We start from the raw sequence: 26,984 nt of genomic DNA on the forward strand, positions 1-26,984 counted from the left end.
GAGGCGTTTGCTTAAGGGGAAGTTTCAAAGTAAAGGGGGAGGGGATGTTGTATATTATGTGGGCGGCAGTGTCCCTTAAGAGGTGAGTCACGTGAGCACGAGTGTCATTATCAGTCAGATGCACAGGCTTTAGGCCCAGTCTTTGTATTTAAGCCAGTGAGAGTGCACAGCATAATATAAATTAAAAACCTACCAGTTCAGTTACAGCAATCCACAAGCTGTATATTCTTTGGTTCCAACTGTGGCCAGTAAATGGCCCAGTAGATAATAAAAATAACCCAAAGCCTCATTCATTGCCATTAGTCAATATCCCACCCCGTCAAGAGCAAATCATTGATGGCGCTGCAGAGGAGCGAACCCTTTAGCTCATAAAAGTAGTGGCAAGTCAGAAAGATGACCTTGAAGGGAAGGGTGCTGGCTGCCAACGGCCACAGTGTGCAAATACTCATAAAAAAAGACGAATGAAAACACAAGAGGAGACTCACTGGCCCAGTCTCCCTTTTGGACTGCCCTAGTAATGAGAGTAAGAAGTCTTACAACACCAGGTTAAAGTCCAACAGGTTTGTTTCAAACACGAGCTTTCGGAGCGCTGCTCCTTCCTCAGGTAGTAATGAGACACAAAAGGTGTTCCTTAAGGAATGCAGGCAGGGCAGTCAAAATAAGGGACAATCATTAAAATATAGGACAGTTGGTCACCAACTGTGGTTTAACAGTATTGGATTCACAGGCTTGACAGGTGGCTTTCTAAATCCAATACTGTTAAACCAATAGAATGACCACTTAAAATAAGATGAATGAAAAGACTTAATGGCAACATTTGTAAAATGACCTGGCCTTGATTCAGACATACCTGGGTAAACTATCAGTCATTTCTGCTCTGTGTATAAACTTGCTAATCAAAGACAATGGATAAACGTGTCCATAGGTGGGTTCCCATTAATTATCATTTGTGCTCAATATTACAGCAGACCAGTGAGCTCAAAATGTAGAAATCTGATTCCCAAGCACATAGTCAATTCTGGGATTCAAGTTCATTAGTAACAAACTAGACTGCCCTGATTTACCCAGATTGTGTATATTAGAAGTTTTAAATGAGACAGCACTCAGTCCTGAAAATAAAACCACATCAAATTACAAAGCTTCACTAACAGTCACCATTAAATAGATTTACTTAAATAATAATTATTCTTTAACATAAAAATACATATTTGTGTCAAAATGTGAAATCAGCCGTAAATATTATTATTCTAAATATTCTATTTAGAATGCACAAAAATCACAATCATAATTATCATTTATTTCAATGCATTAGGGTAACAAGCTAATTTCACTTAGACTAGAGTTAAAGTAATCACTATTACATCAAGCTGTGAAAGACCACAATACTGATAATTGTCACAATGATGTTAGTTTTAGCACTGTATCATACATGCTGGGAGCCCTAAAGCTTGCTAGTAATTGCTTTAATTTATTTATTTGGTGCAAATCTTTTTCATCCCTAGAACTAACTTGCATCATTCACCTTAGCTGAAATAATCTGAAATTCTCAAAATACAGCTTGTTTCCTTTATGAACAATTGTATTTACTACTGAAAATTAGAAGTCAAAAGCATTTTGCATACCAAATATGTTCAACTCTTCCTTTTCCTGTATCTTCGAAAAATGCAGTGTTTATATTCTCATAATTTAAAGAAACATTTATAGCTAATGTGGTTACTTACTCGAGCACTATTAACTATAACAATTAACTGAATGTTGGCATGCTTTTGTTTCAGATTTTGGTATGCATGTCCTCCTGTAATTTGCTTAGCAACAAGAATTTGGATATCTGATTTTTAGCCAAATATTTACCAGAATCTCTTATTTTACTTAGGTTCACATCCTTATCTCATACAAGGGGAACAAGTGCAAGGAGGAGAATGCTAAAATGTATCAGCTTGCTCATTGGTAAAATTCTCAAATGTGATTGAAAAGGCCAAAGCCCAATGCAGACTCGAGCACAACTTCAGGCTGACAGTTTGGCACTGCAGGAGTGTTAAAATGTCAATCGTGTCAGATGAGTCATTAAACCAAGTTCCTCTGCTTGTTCAGTTGAACATAACAGATCCCATGGAACTATTCATCGAGCTGGGGAATTCTCTCAGTAGCCAATATTCATTATGTCATCCGAGCACATATCCCTGAATCGATATGGTGAAAAATATTACGGGCGAGATTCTCCAGTCTTATCCAGGGTAGGACCCGTTGAGAGCGAGAACAGAAAATTTAGCATTCCGGCCAAAACTGCATTAACTCTCAGACGCACCAGAAAATCCCAGCCGCGACCAAGAACGGAAGATGTCAGCCATTAGGTGTTCATTCATCGCATTGCTATTTGTGGGATCTTTCTGTGCACAAATCTGTTGGCATATTTGCCTACATAACAAGAGTAACTACACTTGAAAATTCATTGGCTCTGAAGCACTTTGTGAAGGGTAACCGGAGAAATTGAAAGCACTATATTAATGCACATTCTTTCAAGGACTAATTAAAAGCCCAAGTATGGCTGGGTTCCTTAAACCCAGTACAGAATAAGATTGGCATCTCCAACGAGCAAATCAGCTATCAATTTAAACAATTAGTTATTTCAAATGTAGAAATTATGGAGAACAAGAAAGTATGGGCATGATTTAATACCCACGCTGCGCCTGAACAGCAGCTCACCGCGGCACAGTGTGGCCGATAAAAGCGAGGAGACTCCACTCCCATTGTGGGCAGGATCACTTTTTAGTAAATCTGCATTTTAAAACGAGCCCGCTAGTCTCACTTTAATGTGCAGATTCCTGAGTTACCGGAGGCATGGGATCAGTCTCTCTTACCTCAAAGACCTTGTTGGGTGAGCGTTGTTCGGTACTATTCTGTACAAATGGGGACCAGACAGAATGGCTCCCGTGGAGGTCTCTCAGGGGATCGGAGGTCCCCAGGTGTAAGCCCTTTGGGCAGGGTGGCATCCTGGCACTTCAGGTGCCACCTGGTCAGCCTGGCACTGCCATGTGGATGCCAGCCTGACACTGCCAAGGTGCACTGGCAGGGGCATTGCCAGGTTGGTACTGCCAAGGTGCCATTCTGGCTTTTTTGCACAGGTGCGATCGGGCTGGGGGTGCCCCTGTGGGGGTTGGGGATCCTCCCATTATGCATTGGGGCTTGGGAGGAGTTTCAGGGCTCTCGGAGATCAGGATGCCATTTTTAATTGCCATCCCAATCTCTTGCTACACTGAGGAGTTCTGGCGAGCAAAATGGGGTTATGAGGCGCCTCGGCCGCGCGCTCCCCATTGAGGCCCCTTTTCAAACTCGAGTCACATTTTAAAGCCTTGTGTTTCTCACGTCCTGTATGATTTGTTAAAAGAATAAACCTAAAAATTTAACCTTTCTTGGTGAATATTCTTTCGAAGAAGTAGATCAAAATGTTTTGCTGAATTAGTACCATATGCCAAAAATGTGCTTAATGAGATAATGGAATGATTTATCTACAATCCATAAGGCAACATTAAGACACATTGCAATTGTTGTAACTTTATGGCATTGAGCAGAATGTTCACGTTGAAGCAGTGTTTTTCAAACTTATTTTCCGGGGACCCATTTTTACCAACCAGCCAACCTTCGGTACCCAACCCAGCAGACATTCGCGACACATGCCGGCCGACCTTCGTGACACACGCCGTCCGACCTTCACGACCCACGCCGGCCAACCGGCGTGACCCACCATTTTCTCTTACCTTGTTTGTTACTGACAAAAATGGAGGAAATTGTTTTGGGTCCCTTTGGCCCCCCGGAACTTAAAAAAAAAAGGGCTGCAACCATATAAAAACAAATGTGGCCGCATTGCGCATGCGTAGCCGATCATCGGGGCGCATGCGCATAATTATTGATGATCGGGCATGCATGCGCAGTGCGGCCGAATTTGATTTATCTGTTTCTGGTCACTTTGAAGGCCTCTCGCAGCCGGAATTATTAAAAGCCGGCTGCTGCAGTTGTTGCGCGCAGATTTGCACGATCGGGAGCGCCGCGACGGAAGGCTCCACAACACGGACGGCTCCACAACCCTCCCGACACCCGCCCGCGACCCACCAGTGGGGCCCCCGAGTTTGACAATGCCTGGGTTAAAGAACACTCCCATCTCGTAAAAAAAATTACTCTGGGCGGAATTCTCCGCAAGGCCCGACGCCGTCGTGAAACCTGGAGAGGTTCACGGCGGCGTCGGAAGCCTCTCCCGGCCCTCTATTCTCTCCTACCCGGGGGGATAGGCGGGCCGTACCGGGAAACTCGGTGGCCGGGCCTTGTCCCTGGTTTCAAGGCCCGGCGTGCCAAGAATGACGCGGCGGCGGAGCCTAATGACGTCAGCCGCGCATGCGCGGGTTGGACAGCTCAAACCCGCGCATGCGCGGTTGCCGTTTTTCCCCTCAGCCACCCCGCAAGACGTGGCGGCTTGATCTTGTGAGGCGGCAGAGGGGAAAGTGTGCGTCCCCTTGAGTCCCCTCCCGAGCACGGTCGTGGTGCTCGATCCCCGATCCGTCCCCCCCCCCCCCCAGGCCCCACGCTTACCTGGCGCGCCATGTTCATGACGGCAGCGACCAGGTGTGGTTGCCGCCGTCGTGAACAGGTCTGGAACGGCAGGCCGCTCGGCCCATCCGGGTCGGAGAATCGCGGGCCGCCGTGAAAAACGGCGGCCCGCGTTTCTCCGAGCGGCGTGTCGGAAAACCGGACACGCCATTTTGGGGGGATGGGAGAATAGCGGGAGGTGCGGGAGCGGACCTCCCGCTATTCTCCCACCCATCGTGGTTGCGGAGAATCGCGGCCTCTATCTCCTACCTTCTTATGTCCACTTGAGCCTGATGTAGGTTGGGAGGACAAGCATGCTTGTGTGCCTCTAGAGATTTTACCACAGAATGTCACTTTGGACTGGCACAATAACTAAACTAGAGATGGAAAGTCAAAACAAAAACACTGCTGGCTAAGTATGTAACAGTACCTACCTACCAGGAATCAGAAAATCAGTTCAAAAGAAAAATGGAGACCTACAGTGACAGCTTTCCCTCCATATAAAATATACAAGAATCGATGAAGATATTGTAACTGAAAGAGAAATAGATGGTAACATTTTTTGTACAGAAAGTAATGGCTAGCTTTTTCTTCTTTAATTTGGTGTTACTTTTAAAGAGAAATATTGAAGAATTCATAATTAATTGTTGACTTACAGAAAAATGTATTGTACCTAGCTGCCTATACTTTACCAGATTAAATGTTTACTTATTTCTGCTTTTTAAAAAAACATACAACATTGCACAAATGACAACAAAGTGGAAGGTTAACATTGTGCTTCAGTACTGAACTCACTTTGAAACTTTAAATTCATGCTTGTGCTTTGTTTTCTAGTAGTAGCATAACCTTGACCAAGAAATAATGAATTAGAAGTAAATCATTATTACCCACAAACAGTCTGTATCCTGCAACTGCTCCCTCTATCTCAACAAATGTTTTGCCAATGTAAATTACACGGAAAGGTCACAGTGATTAATTAAATTAAATAACTGCTCCTAAGATATACTGAGGACTTAGAAACCTTGCTTGGAAGTCAGACATAATCTGTCTGAAGAATGCCTTAAATCAAGCATCTTTTGTCAGAGATGCAAAGGATAGTTATTAACTGCCATAAATAACAAAATGATTCTGAAATAGACCCACAAAGTCAACACTCTTTTCAGACACTGATATGATTTAAACCCAAATTGTGCAAATTGTAGAACAGCCAATTAAATAATCAAGTATAAACCAATCATTTCGAGCTCCCATTATCTACCCATATCACTGATTTGTTGAACTGTACTGATAGTTAAATAGCTCTTTTACTTTTTTTGACAAACTTTGTAATTAACATGGCAAAGGAAAAGAGGATTTGTTTCTTCAACTTCACCAGTATTCACAAAGAACACCAAGATGAGGTTTAACACTGGCTAGGTGCAGCTTGGTTTCCTGACTCCTGTATAAGTCTTAAGCAAAATCACATTGTAGATAGACTCTTTCTCCACCTCTCTTCACGACAGTTACAAGAAAATTCTTGTTATATTATTGTAAAAGAAAAGTACTGCAGATGTTGGAAATCTGATATAACAAAAGAGAAAATGCTGAAAATACACGAGACAAGCAGCATCTGTGGAGAGAAAAACAATTAACAGTTCCTCAGTTCCAATGAAACGTCACCGACCTATAATCTGATCCTCATTCATTCTGGTATTTTTCAGCAAAAATGTTCTGATTTCCCTGAAAACTTTGGATTCAGTTATGTTTACCAAGGAGTGGGAGTGTCAACCCAGGCCTGGGGGTGGGTGGTTGGATATTGCGAGTGGAGTCTAAGGGAGCCGTGTCGGTGTGAAGGAGTCACGTCTGGTCGGGGAGATGTGGGAGTTGGGTTGGGTGGGTGGTGGGGGCTTGCGAGTCACGTCAGGGGGACATGGGGATATTAGGTCGGGGAGTCCTGGGGGGGGGGAATAGTCGGGTCAGCCGTTGGGTGGGGGAGGAGGGCGGTCCAACTCAGGAGACCTGAAAAGGCTTGAAAGGAGGGAGGGTTTTGAGCTTAGATTGTGTTATAGTCAGGTTGGACCAAGAGACCAAGGGAGAGGGGAATGGGTTGGGATTGTTTTGGGGAGGTAGGAGGTATTCAGGAGTCGGGTCACGCCGCAAGGGCAGGAGGAGGCTAATAAGGGTTGGGAAATATTGGGGATGTTGGGGGTGAGGGTTGGGAGAATAGTGGGTAAATGGGGTGGGGAATGGTGGGGTCCAGAGGGCTGGTTGAAGTCAAATGGGAGGGTCCCATGGGATTTGGGAGGAGTTCCACAGGGGGTCACGATGGGTCAGTCCTTTATTTACACAGAAGCTAGAAGTAATTCTAATTCTTCTAACTGTTACTGAGTAACTAATGTTGAAATACAGTCAGAATCATTGGAGGTTTGCAATCTAAATAGAATTTTCAAATGATTTGAACTTCCTGGGCAATTGCCGTGCAATCCTTAACTGGGAGGGTTGCTCCCCAGCACATCTTTGGGGTCACCCCTAGATACACTGCCCTGGAGCCGAGAAAATGCAGTCCACAATGTTTGTCTCACTCTTTTTCCCTATTCCCTGATTGGTAATGGAACATTGTAGAAAATATAAATTGTCTTATTCATGCGGCCATGAGTAAAGATTTTTTGAAAAGAGAAGCGTTATGTAGTTTCATTCATGAAGAAAAGAAAATGAAAGACACACAATGACAAAAGCTACACAGTGAATGGCATCTTACACTGGGTCTGTCTTGTGAATGTTCCGGAGGATGATGGAACAAAGCATGTGGACAAAGTTAAATTTGTTAGCTTCAAATGATAGCAGCCTTCACATTTTGCAAGAATGCCAAATGTTGATTGGGAAATTTTATTTTACTTCCCATATGACCAACTGTTCCTTCCTTTCTAAAAAGGCAAAGTAAGTCATTTCTTTTTAACCTAAAATATTCAACCAATGAATTGGCTCAAACCTCCAAATGATAAATAAAATTCAAGATTCTGTGTTTCGGGCCAAAAGAGCTGCAGGAAAGAATCAGGGATGTTCTCAAATGAAGAACGATTAATATCTTACTTTCACCATACAGACACCCCTCATACATTGTGGGGGTCATAATTTAGTTAAAAGACGAGCACTAACTTTTGGTATCAAATAGATAGTTGTTTTTAGCATCGTTCAATGTAAATGGTAATGTCTTGCACACGCAGCCAGGTTTATTGGCAAAACTACACAATGGAGTTTACACTCATTTAGTCATTTCAATATGCCCCGTTTTATCAGCTAAGTTACCCAAGATAGTCTTCTTCCCATGTAAAACCCTGGAACTCCTGAAGTAAGAAAACATTCTGTGCATACCAACACAATTAAACATAGAATTAGATTATTTTTTTTAAAACATGGAAACAGTACATTCAGCTCTCAGCGTAAGTGAAATACACAGCCTCACAACTTTGTCGAGATTTCTTGTGCCCATTCTAAATCTCTTCTCCAAATCACCTCACCAAAATAATGAAAGATGGATAAAGAGGAGGTACAAGAACATCCTAAACCAAATTGAATCGTGTAGCTCTGGCTCCTCAAGCATTGGAAACAGTCTGTTTCTACCTACCTCATCAATGTTTTCATAATTTAAAAAAAAATCTATTGTATTGCCTCATAATCCACATTGTTGCACCAAATAAAGACCCGATTTTTCAAAATCTTTCTTTGTATTTGTACTTCCTCAAATCAGATAGCATCCCAATGAATGCGTTGTATTCAATCTAAACCTTCAAAATCCTTCCTAAAGTGCATATTCCAATAATCTCTCCAGATAAATGGAAGGCAGGATTAAAAAAAGAACAAGAACCTCCTAAACCAAATTAAATTGAGAGACGACTTAGAAAAATCTTGAACAAGTCAAAGAACGACTCTGTCCACATGTTATTATTTAAAAGCTACTCTAACTCAAGGATAAAACACAAATATCCTACATAGGTCACATAGCTGTAGGACACGATTTCTGTAGGGCACAATTCACCCACAAAATTTCTATGTCCGGTTTCAGGCGCGTTTCGCAAGGTGATTGTCGGTGGCTGCAAGAAAAGGTTCCTCGCAGATGGGGCGCCATTTTATCTTGTTGCCCTGATCTCTACCCTCCCCCAACCTTGGGGGGCCCCAGGAACACCCTCTCAACCTGGTAAGGCATCCGGTGCCCAATCTCTGGCATTGCAAACCAGGCATCATTTCAGTGCCCCTGCCAGCCTGTGGGCACTGCCAGGGTGCTTGGCTGGCAGTTCCAAGATGCATGGTTTCCAGGGGTGTGCCAGGGTGCCACCCTCCCCTGTCCTTAACCACTCAGGGGTCTCCCATGACTTGAGAGACCTTCTCCCCCATGTGCTTCTACGCCATGCCCACATTTGTTTCGACCAGTACTGATCGGTGCCCTGGCGAGGTCTCGCAGGAGCAGCTGCTGAGTTCCAGGCACTGGGAGAATCAGGCAAACATATATTTAAATGAGATGAATGACTCATTTAAATATGCTGATCAGGGTCAAGCCCAGTGAGGGCAAAATCCAGATTGCGACTTCTTGTGAGATTCCGTCGGATCACCCAAGACATTTCAAGCATTGCCATTCTCGCAAGAGGCTTCTCGTGAGATTCAACAGCCTTGTCCCGACACAAAGACGGGAGCGAAGAAGCTGCTGAATCATGCCGGTAATATTTCTCTAAAAGAGCGATGAGGTCATGAGAAATTAAACATGACAGACTATGCCAGGATTGATACTTAAATCTGTAATCAGAATCCTCGATCCTCGGTATAATAGAGATGTTTACCTACTTGGCTGGTAAGAGATTCTAATTTGTGTTACATTGCTGCTATGAAGTTAGATTTAGCTCATAAAGCGTCAACTCCTAGAGAAAGATATTTTCAGGAATGTTTAGAACAAATTAGTTTGAATGCCAGACCAATGGGCCATCTCAGATGTGTGTCATTTCATTAATTTTGAGATAATGCACGTTGAGCACATTCCCACCTTCATTGTTAGCAATACATTCATCTAATAAACTCGGTGTGGGAGGTGTGGAGTGGTTACATAGCTAAACAGAAAATACAGTTGCCATAGCTTCCACGCCAAAAGGGAATGTTTCTCATTCAGAATGTAGCTTTGATTGGCAGCTCAATGAGGTAATCGGCAACACAAGGAGCGAAGGGAGAGGTCGCCTTCATGTATCAATTTCTCACTGGACAAGTTGAAACTACAACTGCATGAGACATAGCAAGATCTCACTTTCAAAGGTTATTACCAGTCAGTTCAAGGATTTATAAAATGATTTTAGCTCATAAAATGGGGCAAAACTGCATATTTCTATGAAAGAAGGGTAATTTGGAATGAGGCAAATTGTGTTACAAAAGCAATGCTTTTTTTCCATTTGTGTTTTTCAGGTAAAATGAACCAGTTTGCTGGTTTACACTCGGGCTTTCAGCTCACTTTACAAAAAGGAAGGTGACAAGATTTAGAACGGGCTGCAGGCACATGTATTGTCCTGAAACTTTGGTTTGATGTATTCCTGCAGAGTTGATAACAAATATGAACATATAACATTTTACCACATGGAGCACTACCCAGTTGAAAGTAAGGGTTTCCGGTGAAATCAAACCTGAGCTGATTTGATTTATTGTCACGTCTACTGAGGTGCTTACAGTCCTGGCAGATCGCTCCATACATAAAAACAGAAAACATACTGTAATAATTGCTAATTATAGAACATACTATATTAACGGTTTTAAAAGATATAGGAAGAGGATCTTCAGGGGAGAACTGAGAGTCGCCATGCTCTGGCTCCATTTTGGAAAAAAACATTTTTAAATCCAGCTGCAGCCTGTTGTTTTTTTTTTGCCTTTTCTGATCTTAGTCCTGCATCACTGCCTTTGGTTTCTCCTTTCACTTGTTTATCCTCCTCCTCTCCTCCAGCTGCTGTTGTTGGACATCTCCATGTGTATTCTCCCTGTTTCTGGCTCCTCTGCTGCCGCTTCTCCAGGACCTGGCCTGCTGCTGCGGGAAGCTGGACCGCTTCCATGGCGAGTGAAGATGTTACAAGCAGCCTCACTCTTTTGGCCGCTGTGTCTCGCCTCCTTCCATCGTGTCCGGGCTTCGTTGTGCCAACCCTACCACTGTCCAGCTAGACTGTCTCCCCGCGACACCAACACCAGCAACCACGCGAGCCTGCTATTGGCCCATCCCCAGCTTTTCCAAAACTATCCGCCACAAATCCCGCTCTATATAAATCTGAAAACAAACTGAGCCAGATACATCAGGAAGATCAAAAGTGTCAGCTAACCCCAGCCCCACTTTGGACTGAGTTAGTTGTGGTGAATATAACATGGTAAATTCACACTGTATATTTATAAGCGCAGTAGCGTTACCCAACCACTAGGGGGAGTAGCTCTGGGAATGCTCAGGAGTTTGTACAGGGCTCCACCCTTGGCTCCGCCCACGACTCCTTCCCCTAGTGCTGCTGTCTAAATACCCTTGTCCAGAGTCAGCCTGCAGTTCACAGAGAGTTCATCAACGGGTAACAGGACGGCTCTGAAGTAAGTTGATTAAAGCCTAGATTCATATCGGAAACACGTGTCTGGTGAATTGATGGTTCCATCAATTTAATCAACTTAAGAACAGTAAATATTAATCATGGAATCGGCCCTCAAACCTGGACGCCTGGAACTCGACCTGCAGGATGCAGAGGCAAAAGAAATCTTCTCCCACTGGATGTGGTGTTTTCAGGCCTATCTGGCATAAGCGAGCACAGCCGAAAGGACAGAGGAACAGAAGCTAAGTCTACTGCACGCGAGGGTGAGCCACAGAATCTCTACGCAACTAAACTCAGCCGGTTCATATACTGCAGCGCTAGCAGTTCTCGATAAGATTTATGTAAGGCCTATTAACGAAGTTTACGCACGCCATGTGTTCACGACTCGCCGCCAGCGGCCTACAGAATCACTCGCCGAGTTCTTAAGGGAACTCAATAATTTATCAAATGACTGTAATTATCAAGAGGTTACCGCGGCTGAACACAGAGAACTTGCTGTACGCGATGTTTTTGTAGCGGGCCTCAGGTCTAATTATGTGCGCCAACGGCAGCTGGAAAAGGGGGCCCAAGACATAGAAGCGACTGTGGAAGCTGCGACCACGATGGAGGTCTCCTTCCGCAGCCTTAACTCGTTCCACGCGGACCCCGCAACCCAATCATGGGCCCCTGACCAGCGACTCCCCAGGCCTGTGCTACACAGCCGCCCAGCCACCATGCTGCCCCAGCCAGCCACTACGCTACTCCAGCCAGCCACTGTGCTGCTCCAGCCTGCTATTTCTGCTGCCAGAACCAGCACCCGCGGCAGCACTGCCCGGCCCGCAACGCGACCTGCAGCAGCTGCGGGCGGAAAGGCCACTACGCAAGAGTGTGCCTCGCTAAAAGGGCCCCAGCTTCCAACTCCCCAGCGGCACAAAGTAATCGCTCTCCACGCCCGCAGGCCCGCAGGGCCCGAAACGCTGCGGCCTATGCCCCGACTCCGCCCCCTCCCGCCACGTGCGATCCATGGGGGCCGCCATCTTGGAAAACCTCCACCACGCGGCCGGCCATGTGCGACTCATGGGGGCCGCCATCTTGGACGCCATCTTCCTCGCCGCCCGCCACGTGCGATCCACGGGCCCGACCGGCATCTCCATGCTCGGACAACTCATCGGAAGAGTACGCCTACGAACTCAGAGGGCAGTCATCACGGGGCCACTCCAGCACAGCTGATCGAGCCGCCGACTACCCGCAACTCAGCGCAGTGACTCAGGACCAATCACACCCGAAGCATCTGCGAAATTCGATGACAGAGGTCCAAATCAACGGGTACAAAATGCCATGCCTCTTCGACTCCGGGAGCACTGAGAGCTTCACACATCCAGACCTGGGGCACTACCACGGGGGTCTCACTTCCGACATGGCTGAGGACACTGGGCCCCGTACTTCTGAGGAAACACGTCAGGGCGCACAAAACCGACCCCCTTGTTGAGAAGGTGCACCTGCTCCACTCCAACCCCCAGTACGCATTCGTCAAGTTCCCTGACGGCCGTCAGGACACTGTATCCCTCCGGGATCTGCCACCCGCCGGATCCAGTGCCCCCTCGACCCCCACAGAAGGACCCCTCACCCTACACCCCATGCTGCCGCCCCCTCACGCTCCCGAGCCCACGTGCTCGCTCCACCAGTTCCACGCACCCACGCCGGCCAGCCCCCAGCGCCCCCAGTCCCGGTCGAACCAGGAGAGTATGAAGCTCGGATACAACCGTCCCTGAAGTCCGCCATCATACCCTAGCACACAACACCCATCCAGCCACCGCAAGAGGCTGCAACCCCGGTGCTCCGCAAATCACTGCGGACAGTTCGACCATCGGACAGACTGACTTTGTAAACCATCACCCCCGCCGGACTTGATTATTTTTGCAGGGGGTGAATGTGATGAATATAACATGGTAAATTCACACTGTATATTTGTAAGCGCAGTAGCGTTATCCGACCACTAGGGGGAGTAGCTCTGGGACTGCTCAGGTGTTTGTACAGGGATCCACCCTTGGCTCCGCCCATGACTCCTCCCCCTAGTGCTGCTGTATAAATACCCTTGTCCAGAGTCAGCCTGCAGTTCACAGAGAGTTCATCAACGGGTAACAGGCTGGCTCTGAAGTAAGTTGATTAAAGCCTAGATTCATATCATATCGGAAACATGTGTCTGGTGAATTGATGGTTCCATCATTAGTTATCTCAGCCTCACTGGTGGTAGGGGTGCTGCAATTAACTTCAGCCCTCTTGGGTTAGGAAAAGAAACTATCAGCTCATGATCCATTCCCAATCTCTAGCCGTCTTTAAAAACAAAAGCTACTATGCTCATCATAAATTTGAGACACGGTTTGATTAAATTTTCCTGTGGCAACATTTTTTCAGGCGAATGCCATTATAGGAGATAGAACATAGAACATTACAGTGCTGTACAGGCCCTTCGGCTCTCGATGTTGCGCCGACCTGTGAAACCACTCTAAAGCCCATCTACATTATTCCTTATCGTCCATATGTCTATCTAATGACCATTTGAATGCCCTTAGTGTTGGCAAGTCCACTACTGTTGCAGGCAGGGTATTCCACGCCCTTACTACTCTCTGAGTAAAGAACCTACCTCTGACATCTGTCCTATATCTATCTCCCCTCAATTTAAAGCTATGTCCCCTCGTGCCAGACATCACCATCCAAGGAAAAAGGCTCTCACTGTCCACCCTACCTAATCCTCTGATCATCTTGTATGCCTCCATTAAGTCACCTCTTAACCTTCTTCTCTCTATCGAAAACAGCCTCAAGTCCCTCAGCCTTCCCTCATAAGATCTTCCCTCCATACCAGGCAACATTCTGGTAAATCTCCTCTGCACCCTTTCCAATGCTTCCACATCCTTCCTATAATGCGGCGACCAGAATTGCACCCAATACTCCAAATGCGGCCGCATCAGAGTTTTGTACAGCTGCAACATGACCTCATGGCTCCGGAACTCAATCCCTCTACCAATAAAAGCGAACACACCGTATGCCTTCTTAACAACCCTCTCAACCTGGGTGGCAACTTTCAGCGATCTATGTACATGGACACCGAGATCTCTCTGCTCATCCACACTACCAAGAATCTTCACATTAGCCCAGTACTCTGTCTTCCTGTTATTCCTTCCAAAATGAATCACCTCACACTTTTCTGCATTAAACTCCATTTGCCACCTCTCAGCCCAGCGCTGCAGCTTATCTATGTCCCTCTGTAACCTGTAACATCCTTCCGCACTGTCCACAACTCCACCGACTTTAGTGTCATCTGCAAATTTACTCACCCATGCTTCTACGCCCTCCTCCAGGTCATTTATAAAAATGACAAACAGCAGTGGCCCCAAACAAATCCTTATGGTACACCACTAGTAACTGGACTCCAGTCTGAACATTTCCCATCAACCACCACCCTTTGTCTTCTTCCAGCTAGCCAATTTCTGATCCAAACTGCTAAATCACCCTGAATCCCATGCCTCCGTATTTTCTGCAATAGCCTACCATGGGGAACCTTATCAAATGATTTACTGAAATCCATATACACCACATCAACTGCTTTACCCTCATCCACCTGTTTGGTCACCTTCTCGAAGAACTCAATAAGGTTTGTGAGGCACAACCTACTCTTCACAAAACCATGTTGACTATCTCTAATCAAATTATTCCTTTCCAGATGATTATACATCCTATCTCTTATAAACCTTTCCAAGACTTTGCCCACAACAGAAGGCTCACTGGTCTATAGTTACCGGGGTTGTCTCTACTCCCCTTCTTGAACAAGGGACAACATTTGCTATCCTCCAGTCTTCTGGGACTATTCCTGTAGACAAAGATGACTTAAAGATCATGACCATAAAAAGGTGATACTCCTGACCGGTCGTGGGGCCCCCCATCTTTAGCGTCATCAAAGGTCTGACCTATCCTGTGGCCCCAGTCCAAAGATGTGCAGGTTAGGTGTATTGCCCATTTTAAATTGTCCCTTAGTGTCCAGGGATGTGCAGGTTAAGTGGGGTTATGGGTTTGCAGGGATAAGCCAGGAAAGTTGGCCTAGGTAGAGTACTCTTTCAGAGGGTCGGTGCAGACTCAATGGGCTGAATGGACGGTAGCAATTCTATGGCTCTATTCTATTTCTCAGTTTCATCTTTTATTTCTCCACTGCACCCCCCAATCATCTAGTAACCAACACCTATGGGTAGAGGTTAATGATTGAACATTTATTTTTTATTAGAAGTTTTCAGGATTTTACTTTATTTTTCTCTGCTACTGTCAGGCCAGCAACACCCAGCATTTCGAGTTAAATGTTTAAATTTAAATGATTCAAGAACATTCATTGCTTTTATGAATTATTTTGACAATTTGTAAGCCAAGCATGCATCAGATCAGACTCTAAGGTATCTGACCTTTTTTTTGTTATTTAGTGCTATGCAGATGTGTTCTGCTGAGCACCTTTATTAAGTGATGGACAGACAACAGAGGTTGACAATTTGATCAGTAATTCATACTGAACTCTGGTCTTAAAGTTAAATATTATCCTTTGCTCAAGGATATTTTCTTTCTTAATTTTCTTTGAATAATCTGGCCATTTACTAATTTTTCTAAATAGGTTTTCTAACCATGAAAGATGCTTTATTTTAACTGATAGTATTGTATTCCGAGATACATCAGTCATCAAGCTTTTTATAGTTCATTGCTTTCTGTGAAACTTTATAAATCTGTGTGCTACATAAAATATGGTATTATTGATGCACTAAATTGGAGACATAAGCATTAACAAAGTTAAGTTATTGTAATACAGTCCAACTCCCTTTTTTAAAAGCTCTCAGGCAAACCCAGCATTTAACTCCCTAATTCTATTCATCATCATGGGAAACAGTCACATAAAAGATCAACCACTTTTTCGGTTTTTGATCTCCTAAAAAAAAATGGGTGTTTCGAAAGAATACGGATGGGTCGAAGTGAAGACATTTAATTTATTTTTTTAAAGTCTTTTTATTGGCATTTCCCATATTTATAAACAGTTGTATATATACAGATCACATGTTTCTTGCCCGCACTAATTTCCTTTATTATACAGAGAGGTTTAGTTTGTCCTTCGTTTAACTGACCCCATGTGCATTTTGTTGCCCTCTGGATCGGTCTATGGTTCCTCCCCTTTCCCCCATTGTCGTCCCCCTCCCCCCCCCCCCCCTCCCGTTCAACTGTGCTTTTCTTTTACTTTCCGGTCAGAGTGGGGAAAAAACCCCAAAAAAGGGGGTTTAGCCCCTCCCCCATCACTTGTGGTTTCTCCACCTTCCTTCTGCCTCACCCCCCACCCTCCGCGGGTTGCGCAGTGTTTTGGCACCTCATCTATCTTGGTTTTTAAAAAAATTCTTATTAGCTTACTCCTCATTACTGGCCTTGAACAGGTTTTGGAACAGACCGACGAACTGCCCTCCAAATATCCAGGAAGCCTTCCACTGACCCTCGGATGGCGTACTTAATCTTCTCCAGGTAGAGAAATTACGAAAGGTCGGCGAGCCAGTCTGTAGCTGTGGGTGGTGCTGTCGATCGGCAGCCGAGCAGGATTCTCCAGCGTGCGATTAGGGAAGTGAAAGCAAGGGCGTTGGCCCCCTTCCCCATGTGTAGCTCTGGCTGCTCCAATACCCCGAAGATTGCCACTATTGGGCATGGCTTCACCCTCACCCCCACAACCTTGGACATTGCCTTGGAGAAGGCTGTCCAGAACCCAGCAAGCTTGGGGCAAGCCCAAAACTTGTGTGTGTGGCTGGCCGGGCCCCTCTGGCACCGCTCACATTTGTCCTCCACCTCCGGGAAGAACCCGCTCATTCAGGTTCTGGTCAGGTGCGCTCTGTGCACCATTTTGAGGTGCATTAGTCTTAGCCTTACGCAGAAGGAGGTGGAGTTCACCCTGCTCAGTGCTTCGCTCCAAAGTCCCCATCCTATCTCCGTACCCAGTTCATCCTCCCATTTTTGTCTGGTCTCGTTCAGTGGTGTTTGGGCTCTGTCTCGTAACTGTCCGTATATTTTTGCACATAGACCCCGCCTTCGTTTTGCCTATCAGGTCCTCCAGTGGTGTGGTTTCTGGGGCCCCGGGGTACCCGACTGTCTCTTTGCGGAGGAAGTGTTTTATTCATAGAATTTACAGTGCAGAAGGAGGCCATTCGGCCCATCGAGTCTGCACCGGCTCTTGGAAAGAGCACCCTACCCAAGGTCAACACCTCCCCCTATCCCAATAACCCAGTAACCCCACCTAACACTAAGGGCAATTTCGGACACTAAGGGCAATTTATCATGGCCAATCCACCTAACCTGCACATCTTTGGACTGTGGGAGAAAACCAGAGCACCCGGAGGAAACCCACGCACACACGGGGAGGATGTGCAGACTCCGCACAGACAGTGACCCAAGCCGGAATCGAACCTGGGACCCTGGAGCTGTGAAGCCATTGTGCTAACCACAATGCTACCGTGCTGCCCAATTATGTGGAGGTGTCTCATTTCCTGTCCTTTTGCTGGCCTCCACTTCCTTGTCAGTTCGTCCAGTGTCGCCAGTCTGTGCCCTGCGTAGAAGTCCCCAACCGTCAGTGTGCCCCCGTCCCACCTCCATCTTTTGACGGTGGTATCCAGCATGGCTGGGTGGAATCTGTGATTGCCACATATGGGAGCCATGGGGGAGATTTTGGCTATCCCAAAGTGTTGTCTCAGCTGGATCCACGTTCTCAGTGTGGCCGCTACCACTGGGCTCGTTGTGTACCCTGTTGAGGAGGATGGGAGTGCTGCTGTGGCCAGGGCCCGGAAGGTCGTTCCTTTACAGGATGCCTCCTCCATTTGTACCCAATCTGTGTCAGGTTCTTGTACCCATCCCCTCACTCTTTCTGCCTTTGCTGCCCAGTGGTAGTATTGTAAGTTTGGTAAGGCCAAGCCCCCTTTGATTTTCCTAATTTGCACTGTCTGTTTGAGAATTCTCGGGTTCTTCCCCACCCCACACACAAACGCCATGATTAAACTGTCTATATTTTGGAAAAAGGCCTTGGGGATAAAGATCGGGATGGATCTAAACAGGGAGAGGAACCTTGGCTGTACGTTCATCTTGATTGTCTGCACTCTCCCCGCCAGGGAGAGTGGAAGTGAGCCCCACCTTTGAAGGTCTCTTCTTATTTCCTCCACCAGCCTGGTCAGGTTCCACTTACATAGATATAGAACAGTACAGCACAGAACAGGCCCTTCGGCCCTCGATGTTGTGCCGAGCAATGATCACCCTACTCAAACCCATGTAGCCACCCTATACCCGTAACCCAACAACCCACCCCCTTAACCTTACTTCCTAGGACACTACGGGCAATTTAGCATGGCCAATCCACCTAACCCGCACATCTTTGGACTGTGGGAGGAAACCGGAGCACCCGGAGGAAACCCACGCACACACGGGGAGGACGTGCAGACTCCGCACAGACAGTGACCCAGCCGGGAACCGAACCTGGGACCCTGGAGCTGTGAAGCATTTATGCTAACCACCATGCTACCGTGCTGCCCTAGTGGATTTGTGTCCAGTCTCTGGCTATCTGGATCCCCAGGTAACAAAATCTGTTCTGGCCTGTTTTGAATGGGAGCCCCTCCGGCTCTGTCCCTCCCCCATTTAGGTTCACTGGGAATGCCTCGCTTTTGCCAAGGTTAAGTTTGTAGCCCGAGAAGGTTCCAAACTCTTTCAGTATTTGTAGTGTTGCCTTCAGTCCCTCCTGTGGCTTCGAGACGTAGAGGAGCAGGTCATCTGCATAGAGTGAGACTCTGCTCTCTGTCTCCTCTCCGGATTCCCTTCCAGCTTTTCGTATCCCACAGGGCTATCGCCAGGGGTTCGATCGCTAGCACGAACAAGAGTGGGGACAAGGGGCAGCCCTGTCTTGTTCCTCTCTGCAGCTGGAAGTATTTAGAGCTGGTGGTGTTAGTTCGGACACTCGCTTTGGGAGTGTTGAACAGGAGCCTCACCCAGGCAGTGAACCCCACTCCTAGCCGAAACCGTTCCAGTACCTCGAGGAAGTAGTTCCATTTGACTCTGTCGAAGGCCTTTTCTGCGTCCAGGGAGACGATCACCTCTGGTGTTCTCTCCCCAGGGGGAGGGTCATTATTACGTTCAGCAGCCTCCTGATGTTCGCTGTGAGCTGCCTACCCTTGACAAAGCCCGTTTGGTCCTCTGCAACCACCTCTGGTACACAGCCCTCCAGCTTTTTGGCCAGAACCTTTGCGAGTATTTTTGCATCCACGTTCAGCATGAAATGGGTCTGTATGATCCACATTCCGTCAGGTCTTTATCTTTTTTGGGTATCAGTGTAATTGTGGCCGGCGCTAGCGTGTGGGGCAGGGTGTCTCTTGCCAGTGAGTCCGCGAACATGTCCCTTAAGTGTGGGGCCAGGATTGGGAGGCTCTCCTTCAGGAGGGCAGTGAAGAGTTTCAGGTACAGGGGGTGCAGATGGCCAGGAGTTGGGGGGCTCTTCATAAGCTTAACTTCACCAGACTAGTGGAACAGATGGAGGAGGAATTTAAAAGGTGGGACATGGTGCCGCTATCGTTGGCGGGTAGAGTGCAATCCGTCAAAATGACGGTTCTCCCGAGGTTCTTGTTCCTCTTCCAGTGCTTGCCCATCTTTATCCCTAGGGCCTTTTTTAAAAGGGTGACCAGCAGCATCATGGGATTTGTTTGGGCGCATGGCACCCCGAGGGTGAAGAGGGTCTTCTTGGAGCGGAGTAGAGATGGGGGGGGGGGGGGGGGGTTTGGCGTTGCCCAACCTCTCGGGGTACTACTGGGCGGCCAACGTGTCGATGGTGCGTAAGTGGGTGATGGAGGGTGAGGGGGCAGCATGGAAACGGATGGAGAGAGCGTCCTGTGGGGATACAAGCCTGGGGGCCCTGGTAACGGCGCCGTGGCCGCTCCCTCCCACGAGGTATACCACGAGTCCGGTGGTGGCGGCTACCCTCAAGATTTGGGGGCAGTGGAGGCGACATAGGGGAGAAGTGGGGGGCTCGATGGAGGCTCCGTTAAGGGGGAACCATAGGTTCGTCCCGGGGAACATGGATGGGGGATTTCAGGGATGGTATAGAGCGGGCATTACACAGCTGAGGGACCTGTTTATCGCATGAAGGTTTGCGAGCCTGGGGGAGTTGGAGGAGAAATTTGGGCTCCCGCCGGGAAACATGTTTAGATATCTGCAGGTAAAGGCATTTGCTAGACGGCAGGTGGAGGGATTCCCTGCGCTCCCCGCGAGGGGGGTGAGTGACAGGGTGCTCTCGGTGGTCTGGGTCGGGGAGGGGAAGATATCCGATATCTACAAGCTTATGCAGGAGGTGGAAGAGGCGTCAGTAGAGGAGCTGAAAATGAAGTGGGAGGGGGAACTGGAGGAACAGATCGAAGGCAGGACATGGGCTGATGCCCTGGAGAGGGTAAATTCTTCCTCCTCGTGTGCGCGGCTTAGCCTCATTCAATTCAAGGTGCTGCATAGGGCCCACATGACTGGGACGAGGATGAGTAGGTTCTTTGGGGATGAAGATAGGTGTGTCAGGTGCTCGGGGAGTCCAGCGAACCATGCCCATATGTTCTGGGCATGCCCGGCATTGGAGGAGTTCTGGAAGGGGGTGGCGAGGACGGTGTCAAGGGTGGTGGGATCCAGGGTCAAGCCAGGATGGGGACTCGCGATCTTTGGGGTTGGGGTAGAGCCGGGAGTGCAGGAGGTGAAAGAGGCCGGTGTGCTGGCCTTTGCGTCCCTAGTAGCCCGGCGAAGGATTTTGCTACAATGGAAGGACGCGAGGCCCCCAAGCGTGGAGACCTGGATCAATGACATGGCGGGCTTCATTAAGCTTGAGAAGGTGAAATTCGCCCTGAGAGGATTGGTGCAAGGGTTCTTTAAACGGTGGCAACCCTTCCTCGACTTTCTGGCTCAACGATAGGGTACTGGGACAGTAGCAGCAGCAACCCGGGGGTGGTGGGACGTTGATTATGTTTGCTTATTTTATTTAAATTTGATTTATTTCATTTTAATTTATGGTTAAGTTCTCTTGTTGGGGGGGGTGGGGGGAGTGTGATACATGTGATGTTACGGTATGGGGGGAATTGTGGGTGTTATGGGGCTGTTAGTTGCATATTACTGCTTATTGCTATACTTGTTGTTATATTTTTATATTTTCTGTAAAAAATTCCAATAAAAATTATTTTTAAAAAAAAGTGTGGGGCCAGGGCTGGTGCAAAATGTTTTGTAGAAGTCCGCCGGGAACCCGTCGGGTCCCAGTGCCTTCCCCGCCTGCACGGAGCTGATGCTCTCCATGATTTCTCCCAGATCCATTGGTGCTTCCAGCTCCCCCTTCTGTCTTCCTCCACAACTGGTAGTCCCAGTCCGTCTAGGAACTGTTTCATCCCCGTTGGGGGGCTCGGAGGCGTACAGTCCCCGGTAGAAGGTCTCAAATGCTCGATTGACCTCCTTTGGTTCTGTTACCAGTCTGCCTCTGCTATCCTTTACCTGCGCTATTTCCCTTGTGGCTGCCTGCTTTCTCAGCTGGTGAGCCAATAGGCGGCCAGCCTTGTCTTCGTGTTCGTAGAAGATCCCCCGTGTCTGGCGGAGTTGGCACACTGCTTTCCTAGTGGATAGCAGGTTAAAGTCCATTTGCAACTTTTTTCTCTCCGCCAGCAGCTCTACAGTCGGGGCCTCGGAGTATTTTCTGTCGACTTCCAGGATGGAGTCCACCAGTTGTTGCCTGGCCACCCTCTCTGCCCTATCTCTGCTTGCCTTGTAGGCTATGATCTCTCCTCTAATCACGGCCTTCAGTGCCTCCCAGAACGTGGAGGGTGAGACCTCCCCGTTTTGGTTTTTACTAACATTGTCGCCTATGGCCTGCTCTGTTTTTTGACAGAAGGCCTTGTTGGACAGGAGGTCCGTGTCCAACCTCCATCCATGTCATGTGGAGCGTGGTCGGATATAACAATCGCAGAGTACTCCGTTCCGTGATCACTGGAAGCACCGATTTCCCCACTGCAAATAAATCGATACTTGTGTATACCTTGCGTTCTTGTGAGAAGTATGAAAATTCCTTCTCTCCCGGGTGCAGGAACCTCCATGGGACCACCTCCCCCATCTGCTCCATAAATGCTCCTAGTTCCCTAGCCATGCCAGTCTTTGTCCCTGCTTTGGGGTTTGATCGGTCACTCAGTGAGTCCTGTACACAGTTGAAGTCCCCCCCCCCCCACCCCCCACCCCCCATAATCAGTCGGTGCCTGTCAAGGTCGGGGATTTCTGCCATGGTCTTCTTTATGAATTCTGTGTACACATTTACCAGTACGACTGGTGCCCCTTCCAGGACACCGCTGACCATGGCGTACCGTCCCCCTGGGTCCGTAACTGCCTCGGTTTCCATAAATTTCGTCCTCTTGCTAATTAATATTGCTACCCCCTCACCCTCGTCCCTCAGCATGAATGGTACATCTGTCTCACCCAGCCTTTTCTTACCAGCAGTCAGTCCTTCTCCTTCAGGTGCGTCTCTTGTAGGTGCATTGTGTCTGCTTTTAGGCTTCTTAGGTCGGTGAAGACTCTGGATCTTTTCACTGGGCCGTTGAGTCCCCTTACATTCCAGGTAACAATTCTGATGGGGGGTTTTCGATCCCCCGGTCCTGCGGGATCACCCATAATTACCTGGTGGATGCGCCCCTGCACTCCAGGGTTTCAATTTGTTAGGGGGCCGTCAAAATGACCAGAGTTGCCGCTCTCATCATGAGGTCGGGTCCTAAGGCTCCGTGGTTTCCCTTTGTCCAGGGGGCACCCAACATGGCCGCCAGCTATGTGTACGCCACGTGGCTGCGCCCCTGCACTCCAGGGTCTCCCTTCGCCCTGAAGCCCTCCCGAGTGGCTATTTGTGGCGCCATCTTGGTTCCTTGCCTTGCTCCATGCCCGCTGAGGCCTGTGTTCATGCTGCTTATCTACCTCACCCTTCTCTTTGCTTCTCTTTTGTTCTGCGTGCTCCCCCGGCTCCTCTCCGCCCCCCCCCCCCCCCAGTCCCTGTCCCCCCCCTGTGTTCTTCACCCCCTTCTGCCCTGTTTCCCCCCCCCCCCCCCGAGAGGCACGCCGCGGCCCTCTTTTCTTCCCGCCCTCCCGTGTTGGCCCTCCTCGCCAGCCGCGTGGTCCCCCTCCCAGTACTTGCCCGGCTCAGGTCCTGTTTTACCTTCCTTTTGCTAGCCCCTGTCTCACCCTCCTGTCCACCTTTCTCACCTTCATTTACCTTGCTTCGCTCCCCCCCCATTGCATTGAGAGATGGAAAGAGCCCGGGAATGAGTCAGCACAGTCCTGCGCAGTATACCAAACACGTGTGTACAGTTCATGATCTTATTGTCTCTGTTTGCAGTCTGTCCTCCGCTCTTTGTTCTGATTCTTCCTTTCTTTTCCATCCCCGTTGCTTTCATAATGGCCGTCGTGGCTGTCCCTCCCCCAGTTTGTTCACTCTAACGAACTCCTCAGCTGCCGCTGGGGTGTTAAAAAACAGCTCCCTCTCCTCAAATGTTATCCAGAGTTTGGCCAGGAATAACATCCCAAATTTCACATTACTTTTGTACAGTGCTGATTTGGCCCTGTTGAATTCAGCCCTTCTTTTGGCCAGGTCCACCCCAATGTCCTGGTACACCCTTATGGTCTTCCCTTCCCACGTGCTCGATTTTGTCCGCCGGGCCCACTTTTAGATTTTTTCCCTGTCTTGGAACCAGTGCAGCTTCGCGATAATCGCTCTGGGCTGCTCCGCGGCTTTGGGCCTGGGTCGCAGCGCCCTGTGCCATGTCGATTTCTGGGGGGTTTGGAAATTTCTCCCTTCCCACTAGCTTGCCCAGAATTTGGGTGACGTAGCCTGCTGGGTCTCTGCCATCCATCCCCTCTGGCAGACCCACTTTTTTAACATTCTGCCGTCTGGACCTATTTTCCTGGTCCTCCACTTTCCCTCTTAGGCTCCCCTGGGTCGTTACCAGCCTTTTCACCTCTGTTTCCTGAGTTATCATCTTGTCGCTCTGATCCGAGGCGGCCCTCTCCAACTCCTGAATTGTTTTCTCCTGGGCCTCCACCTTCCTTTCCAGGCCATCGATGTTGTCGCTGCATTTTGTCCGTTTTTCTCCGCCAGCAGCTCCTTCATCATTGTGTGGAGCTTCGTCCTGAGTGCCTCCCTCATGGTGTTTATCTCCGTTTTTATCTCCTCCTTTATGGCATTTATTCCCGTTTTCAGCACGCTTCTCTATCCCTCCCCTGTGCGGAGGGGGGTGGTCGCGTCCTGTTCCTGCTCCGCTGCTCGGCTCGTCAGCTTTTCCGCTTCCAGGTTCACCTGAACCTCAGTCTCTCCTCATGGGGCCGTCTGCCTGCGCGGCCGCAGCTCCTGCCTTTTTCCTTCGCCTTCGCTGCTGCTCCTTCTTACATCTCGCCGTCCCCCCGATTTATTATTATTTGCAGGCATATTTCAGTTATGTGCTTTTCTCTTTTTTTCCTGGATTTTGTTGCGAAAAAGAAATCCCCCCCCCCCCCCACAAGAAAAAAAATGGAATTTTTTTTCTTTTAAAAAGTTTTTTTTATTTTAAAAAGTTTTTTAAATTTTCAGGAGAGATAAAAAAAAGTTGAAGAAAAAATTATATTTTTTTGTCTTATCCTCTTCGTGCTCTGACTTTCAGGGTGTTTCTTGATGCGCTCCCCATTGCTCCTCCATGTGCAGCTTTTCCGCTGAGCCCACCAGGACCAGTCTCTCCTGTTGTTTTTCTCTTCAGCTCCGTGGAACGAAGCTTTGGCGCCTGGGCTGGGCAAGGGAGGCAGGGCCGATTTTGCGGGACTTAAATTTTTTTTAAAACCCGCCAGGAAACCCCCCGAAAAAAACCATGATTTCATGGACCTACGGGAGCCTCTTTGCTGCGGCCACTCCCGTGGATGACATTTCTTAAAACAATGATTGATAATAAGAAATTCAGAAGAAATTCAGAAATACGTGGCAACTTTTCTGCTCCAGGTTCATGTCATTGGCTTAGATATGCTGGAGACAGTTCCATAAATACATACACTGCCTTGTTTAAGCAGCAGTTCAATTGGAGAATTTTATAAATCCACTCCAAAATTCTTCGCCTCATTTCAGTTTCACTTCATCCTTTCTGAATGATCCTTTGCCAGTGCCTTGCCTTCTTCCCCTGTTCACTAACCACTATTTCCTCAGAAGGACATCTATTCACTCTAATTCTTTCCTCTGAAAATCAATCCATTAACTATCCTATCTTCCTGTCTTCAAAATATTTCGAGTCGAATATGCCTCTTCTTCAGAATGAGCATTGCCAGCATCCACGGTATGTTGCTTTTACATTCAGATTGTGGGTATGAGACCCCAAAGAAATACTGGGCAGCATTGAGAATACATTCAGTGCCCAACGTCCTTACTTACCCTGGCTAAAATCATGCTACACGCAATGACGTACGTACCTCACTGTAAGAGAGAATAAAAGTGACCAGCAATGCCAAGGAAACTGCTGACCACAATCCCTAATAATATTGTAACACATATCGTGGTATTGTTCAATTTATCAAGAGCTTTCTATTAATAATTAAATGTTCTTTAACCAGGGTGGCATGGTAGCACAGTAGTTAGCCCTACAGCACCAGGGACCCAGGTTCAATTCCGGCCGGTGACTGCCTGTGTGGAGTTTGCACATTCTCCCAGTGTCTGCATGGGTTTCCTTCAGGTGCTCCGGTTTCCTCCCACAGTCCAAAATTGTGCAGGTTAGGTGGATTGGCCATGCTAAAATTGCCCTTTAGCGTCCAAATGGTTGGGTGGGAATAGGGTGGGGGAGGTGGGCCTAGGTAGGGTGCTCTTTCAGAGGGTCAATGAGCCAAATGGCCTCCTGCTGCACTGTTGGGATTCTATTCTATGATTCTTTATGGTTTTATTACGTATTTATGTTGCACACATATTTCTGATAAATGTAAGCCAGGAACAGCTAAATTATCAGCTCAACCATAGCAAAATAATGAAATTGCAATTATGATAATTTAATCTCATCATAACCAACCACATTTAGGACGACAGAACCTCTTATGCTTTTGTTACTTCAAAGCTAAATTTTATTTAAGTTTAAACATTTGTAACATTCCTTTGCAGTTAGGAATATTTTGCCTGAAGCCAATCAGAAAGCTACTGGGCATAAGAAAACAATTCTCAATATATTATGCTGAGCATTATAAACTAGTTGATGCATTTATTCCACACTTCTAATAACCTTTTCGAAATATGTTCTCTTTGGAGCAAAGGAGTTTGAGGGGTGATTTGCTTGGGATGTAAAAAATTATAACAGGTTTAGATAAAGTTAAAACACAGCGAGTGGTAATGACCTGGAACATGCTGCCTGCGAGGTGATGTACCATCGATTGCACGCGAGGCGAGTGATTTACCAAAGTCTGGCTTTAATTAACTAGAACACAGCTCTGCGATCGTCTACAGTGGAAAGGGACGATCGTCAGGCGTTTGAGCATTTATATCTCGTTAATAGAGGCGTGGTTAACTCAGCCTCTCGGCCAATCGGTCGAGAGGCACATGACCGACCAGGGCCAATGGTAAGCCGACGTTCTGGCCCAATGGCAGACGAGTATGCAGATCATATCATCACACGAGGGTGGTGGAAGCTAAGACAACCAATAATTTCAAAACTAAATAAGATGGTGTTGCGGCAAACATCGGGGGTCATGTGACCTCCTCGATCAAGGCCTCAGCAAACCTCGGAGGCCACGTGACGCCCAGCCTCTCGGGGCAACGTGTGCCTGATTCCAGGAGGCTAGGAG

General features: G+C 47.6%; 1 protein-coding gene across 9 annotated transcripts in view; it reads right to left on the bottom strand.

Moving 5' to 3' along the window:
- Positions 1 to 26,984, bottom strand: part of stk33 (serine/threonine kinase 33) — a 243,418-nt gene that overhangs the window by 168,656 nt on the left and 47,778 nt on the right. For 2 of the 9 annotated variants that reach the window (XM_038808128.1, XM_038808126.1), the window contains exon 1: positions 5,374 to 5,424. The exons of the other annotated variants lie outside the window; for them this stretch is intronic. The gene's annotated coding sequence lies outside the window, so the exon portion shown is untranslated. Of the gene's footprint in view, positions 1 to 5,373; positions 5,425 to 26,984 lie in introns of those variants that run through there. 9 annotated transcript variants of the gene reach the window in all.

Source organism: Scyliorhinus canicula, chromosome 9 (assembly GCF_902713615.1).
Source record: "Scyliorhinus canicula chromosome 9, sScyCan1.1, whole genome shotgun sequence".
NCBI lineage: Eukaryota > Metazoa > Chordata > Chondrichthyes > Carcharhiniformes > Scyliorhinidae > Scyliorhinus > Scyliorhinus canicula.